The sequence below is a fragment of the Pectinophora gossypiella genome, unplaced genomic scaffold (genome assembly GCF_024362695.1).
Source record: "Pectinophora gossypiella unplaced genomic scaffold, ilPecGoss1.1 Pgos_35, whole genome shotgun sequence".
Taxonomy (NCBI): Eukaryota; Metazoa; Arthropoda; class Insecta; order Lepidoptera; family Gelechiidae; genus Pectinophora; species Pectinophora gossypiella.
In genome coordinates this window covers 479,889-486,160 of record NW_026063245.1, presented here as the reverse complement: position 1 = coordinate 486,160, position 6,272 = coordinate 479,889, and the positions used below count along the sequence as shown (strand labels likewise).

Here is a 6,272-nt window from a genome sequence, read left to right as displayed (position 1 = left end):
ACGTTGGGCAGCCAGTTTTATAGCCGTCATTCAAATAAAAACACTTTGCACTGTTTAGTTATTTACTCAAGAAGTTAAACTATAAAATATAAAGAATACTGTAAAAATAAATCAGTGAAAAACAAATTAACAATATTAACAACAAAACTATGGCGAGCGGTAGCGAGCGGGCGGGCGGACAGTGCGCTTATTTGGCGCGCGATTAGCACCAATAGGTGGCGCGTTTATTTTACTCGCTATAGATTGTCACTTTTTTCGCGCCAACTGGCGCCAACAAGTTTTTTTTATTTTTGGCCTGGTTACAAAGACACAGAGAAATATGCACTCATATTTTTTTTAATGTCATCTTAATGTTTTTAAAGATAAAAAGATTGAAAACACTTGACATTTTGGGGGGTAGGTAATATTTCACTTAAATGTCTGACAAGGATGAGTCTTTCCAACGGTCCAAAAAAAAATTCCAAGAGTTTACTTTTTTTAAATAATAATTATTTTTTGGTTTTGGACTTTTTGGCGGAAACATGAGCGTTATGGTTATTCACTGAATAATCTAAATAATTAATACGAAGTGGTGTTTTGTGGTAAATTATCGTATTAAGTTAGGCGTAAAACATTCGCGATAGTGTAATTATATTAGAAAAAAAATATTTCTCTATTTATGTTATTTTTTTTGTTTTCGCTTCGTGCCAAAAAACCGCTCATAACTCAAAAGTTTATACGGATTTTTGAGTTAATTCGTTTGAGGTTCGGAGTAAGAGTCTGCTGCGCTGAGGATGGGGGCTTAGATGTCATCTCATCATTTGTCGTCATCACCTTTCATCATTTAATTAATCATTATCACGAAAAAGAAAGATACACGAGACTTGGTTGTATGGGCATAGTTTCCTTTGCCTAGCCATTCGGAGAAAACAAAAATTTGGCCTTGTTGCTGAAGAACTGTCAGGCTTTTTGGCGGGAGGCGGGAACGGGACAGTTGCTTTCTTCATTGAATAATCTAAATAATTAATACGAAGTGGTGTTTTGTGGTTAATGATCGCATTAAGTTAGTCGGAAGACATTCGCGAGTGTTATTATATTGGAGTATTCAATAAACAAAGTGTATCTGCCTATTTTCGCTTCGTGTCAGGAAGCCCCTTCATAACTCAAAAGTTTATGCGGACTTTTGAGTTAATTCGTTTGGGGTTCGGAGTAGGAGTCTACTCCGAGGGTGGGGGCTTAGGTTTCATCATCATCACCTTTCATCATTTCATTAATCATCAAGAAAAAAAATACGTCAGACATGGCTGTATGGGCATAGTTCCCTTTGCCTTACCCTTCGGGGAAAACCAAACCAAAAAAAAAAAAAATGAAGAACTGTCAAGTATTCAATAAACAAAGTGTATCTGCCTATTTTCGCTTCGTGCCGGGAAGCCGCTTCATAACTCAAAAGTTTATGCGGACTTTTGAGTTAATTCGTTTGGGGTTCGGAGTAGGAGTCTATTCCGAGGGTGGGGGCTTAGGTTTCATCATCATCACCTTTCATCATCATCACCTTTCATCATTTCATTTATCATCAAGAAAAAAAATACGTCAGACATGGCTGTATGGGCATAGTTCCCTTTGCCTTACCCTTCGGGGAAAACCAAAACAAAAAAAAAAAAATGAAGAACTGTCAATGTGTTTGTTTACTTTACTTTGGATAGAGCCGAAAAAAGTTTGTGAATAATGTTAATGTTCGTTGATAAATTGCAATGTAAGTACCTTCTTAAAAATATAATGCTTTAGATAAACGTTACCTCACATTATAGGTATTAATTTCGTTAGAACAAGATAACACGCGACTTAAAATGCCGAAAGGCAAAATGCGAGAGCGTGAGCACTATGAAGAAGAGTAAATCGCATCGCGTGTTTTGCTTATTATACAGTCCTTTTTTATTTCATTTCAGACATCATGGTTGTTTGACTCGATTGCCACATTCTGTTGAAACCAAACCTACAAATGAATACAATGCATGAATGTGGAGCTTAGCTCTGAACTGGTGTCTTTAATAGATAAAAATGGCATGGACATGATACGGTACGTGTATTTATTTTTTTCTGATTAATTTCTTACCAATAAGGTATAATACAATACACAATATACTGTATTGCATAAAGTATCTAAGGAACATACAATCAAATGACACTGTTATTATAAAGTTATTTATTTTTAGGTGTCAGATGCTGATCGACTTTGTCATAATTAACTCATACTAAGCAACAACAACAATAACAACTGCTGAAGAATGTTCCAGTCTGAGAGTTGGACACAATTGTATCTGTATAAGTTGTGAAATATCTTTGGGAAGGCACTCAGGAAGACAAAATTACAGGCCAGAGACTTATGGAAAGAATTGAAAGTGATATTATATGTATAGAAAAAGAAATGTCTCCGAGACAGGTAATAAAGTTATTTTGTGTGAGAGCCGTTTAAATAGTTTTATGTATTTAAAACACATAATAACGGGTTCTTACCATGTTTAAAGCAGGGATATGAAACTCCCGATATTTCGACACTGTGAATCAGTCATCCCGTGATCATGGCACTTGCAACAGTGTCGAAATATCAGGAGTTTCATATCCCTGCTTAAAATGTGGTAAAAACCTGTTATTATGTATTTTAATTATGATAATAACCATGTAAACTTAAAACAGTTTTATGTATTACCTATTTCAATCATAATTGTTATAAGGAAATAATTATGATTGAAACATTGTTCTAATTTCAATTTAATGTTATCCCTACACGTTAAATAATATTGTGCTTTTCATTATTGTAGGTATAAGGTGTGCCTAATTTGTATTTATTGGTTCCATATGGACGTCAAAACTACAATTATGTTTTAAGAATAGTCATATTTCCTTTCAGATTTCTGTTGGATGCTCGTGCATGTCTTGTTTGCAGGATGAACTCACCTCAAAAGCATTAATCTTTCGAACGCCGGAACGCGGATCTCGACCAGACACAATGTAAAATCTATTGTGTCTGGTATCTCGGCATATGAGAGGTTAATATCTAGTGAATGTTAAAGCTGTATTAAGTATACCGTTGCATTGTATGTAGTTAGTAGCTATTTATGTTCAGAGATGTCGTCAAACTCAAAATCATTTTATATTATCTTATAATTAAATTGATAAAAAGCTAACCATGTGTATTTTAATGTTATTATTAAGTTTATACCTACCTACCTACCTACTTACTAATTGGTAATATGTAGTGATGGGCAGGGAAAGAAAAAATTGGGTGGGAAAGAAAAAATATCGGGAAAATATGGGAAAATAAAATAAACACCCGAAAAATTCCCGAATCATGGGAAAATATTTTTTATTTAATTATTTTTAATCTTATTATTATTTGTATGTCGTTTCCATGTCTCGGGTCGGGTCTGTCATGGAGTCCTGGACTTTTGGAAGGCGTGCGTGGGGCCGAAGCCAACACGTAGAGGCCCCTTAAGACAATTTACTCTAAATGTGTTGTGACACCAACCGGCGATTATCCCTGTATGCACTATGGGAGTGCACCCAAAGACAATCCCTGGTTCGCGTAGGACTATGGCAGATTATGGGAACAAAATTAACTGGGCTATTGGGTTGGGGGTTAGTGAACCGGGATACTGGGGCTATGGGGGACTATGGCGCCTGCTCGACCAATGTTAATAACAGAGATACATTGGGCAGGCGGTGACTCGTCACTCACTGGTTGGGCCACCTATCTAGCCGACGCGACTGGACGGCAAGGCAGCAACATAGTTGTGAGCATCTCAGGGTGTCAGGGTGTGCGGTTTAGAATAGAATAGAATAGAATAGAAAAAGTTTATTATAAAAGGACGCCACACACAAAAAAAAGTCAACAACATCATATCAAATTTCCACTAAAACAATTACAAAAAAGCAAGACGGATGTTTGTCGAAATGACCATAAGGTGGTGGTGGACGTCCTGAGATAAAAGGGCCTCACTCAGCACAAGTCGCGGCGTGAACCACGACGCTGGTATTATGTGGACCCTGTTAGGTGACGCACGAACATCGTATTCCATAAACATGTGTTAATGGTGTGTATATTCAAATTCAATTCAAAAATATACATTATAATATATACCAAATTATTTTAATAGAATTAGAGTGTACATAGACAAATATTATCGCAAAGATGTATACGTAAATACTTAAGGTTAGAATAAAAAAGAAAGTTATTAATATAGGTAAAACTAGTAAACAAATGTAATAATATAAACAAATACGAATTCCATGAATGTGTATTGTGTAGTCTGTCTTAGTACCTATCTATCGCGCGCGCCGCACCCCGATTCTAGCTCGGTCGGTAAAGTAGTTTGGTTACTACTAGTACTTACTTATAAACAAAATATTTTTTTCCATTCGACCGCCGCGCTGCCGAACGGGCACGACGTGTTCCCAAAGTAAAGCGAAATTATAAATTTGTAATAGAATTGCGTATATTAATTAAAAAGAAAAAATAAAGTGAATCAAATAAAGCAAATATACATTAACCAAATAAGAAACAATAAATTAAGTACGTCCAGTACACTCAACAACATCCAAAGTAAATAATGGAAACGTGCAGTCGTTTGAAAACCCCAATAAACAAATCCATGAGGTAAGCCAAAACAAAATATAGTGTTTTATGCTTAATGTACCCACCTATACCATCCACTAATATTGAATAAGTACGCACTTTTTATTTTTGATTGACGGACAGTATAATTAAGCCTGTGTATAATATTGCCATTACTTTTCAGACCATGCAAACATTACCCGACGGAAAATAATAATAATCATGACAAAGGTTGTGTCGCCGCATCCAGCCCGCTAGGAGGACTGCGCCACGTTGACGTGTCGAAACCAATTAGGTAAAATTTTAATTAGCTTAATAGCTGCATATCTAGGAGATAGCATTTGTACTTTGATTTAAAGCTTCTGCGAGGCGGTTTACCCGCCTTACCAACTCGCGACTTATGCATCTTTCACTTCCACCCTGCGAGCGTATAGCTCTAACGCCCCACTCTGGCTGGCCAATGAAGGCAAGCCAGAGGTGAGAGTCCTGCGGCCCCCGCTAAGGTCCACTCCGGCCAGCCAGTACTGTCACCTTCTTTGTTGCTCTTCTTTGGACTCTCTCTAGTAGTGCAATGTCCTTCCGATAGTAAAGTCTCCATATTTGAAACCCATGTTCTAACAGCGGTCTGACGTAAGTAAGTTTTGTAAAGCCTAAGAAACAATTCCGTATCTATATGATAAAAAGCTTTTCTAATTATGTATAAGAGGGAGTTATCCTTCTTAGTGATTCCAATAATGTGATCGTCCCACTTTAGATTATGTGTTATCGTTATGCCAAGGTCCTTTTGTTTTTTAACACACTCGAGAGGTTTTGAGTCAATGGTGTAACTCAACGTGGGGTGGTTACTGCCAACATGCAACACAGTGTATTTGTCTACGTTTAATGTGATTAGCCAATCTCGGGTCCAAGCAATTACCCTATCAAGATCATCTTGGATTATATTATGGCTAATAAGTGGATTCCCCGTTATTGTCGTGTCATCTGCAAAGAGTGATATATCAGACATGATACCATGTTTAAGATCTGTAAGGTAGATACTGAATAAAATAGGTCCTAACACCGATCCCTGCGGCACACCGCTGAGGACTTTTCTGGGAACAGAGTATGATTCTCCGATGCGCACAGAGAATGTGCGATTTGACAGGAAGTCCACTTTACGACATTGCCTCTGATTCCAAAGGGCTCTAATTTAGCAATCAATGGTGTGACAGGAACTCGATCAAAAGCTTTTTCATAGTCCAAGTAAATAATATCTGTAGGTATTCGTGCCTCCCAATTTCTTACACAAAACCATGTTGCTCCTCGATGATGACATTCTCTCGTGCCAAAAGCATCCTATATATCCTATAATATGTAGATATCTTTGCATGGAATTATTAAAATCGACCATTCCATTCAAAATATATTACAAAGGAGATCATCGGCTTTCCATACTTTGGCCGGCCCAAATTTGAAAGTGCCGGTCAGAGAAAAAAAATGTGTCAAACCTTTCGAATAGATTGTTCTGAACATTTTTTACTATGACACCAGACGTGTATGACCATTAGTTTGGCTTTAATTGGATTTTAAAAATCTCGACTTTTCATACATTTTGTAAAAAATAATATTATGTCCGTTGGGAAAAAGAGGTATACAGGCGTATTACAAAGGACCGTTAGAACATTTATTAGTATGGCGCCAA

At 36.9% G+C, this 6,272-nt stretch overlaps 1 long non-coding RNA gene across 1 annotated transcript; it reads left to right on the top strand.

Moving 5' to 3' along the window:
* Positions 1 to 1,658: 1,658 nt before the first annotated feature.
* LOC126381080 (uncharacterized) lies at positions 1,659 to 3,034 on the top strand. Its single transcript, XR_007568663.1, has 4 exons — positions 1,659 to 1,732; positions 1,926 to 2,056; positions 2,193 to 2,419; positions 2,888 to 3,034. It is a non-coding gene; the product is annotated as an uncharacterized LOC126381080 (long non-coding RNA).
* Positions 3,035 to 6,272: the final 3,238 nt, after the last annotated feature.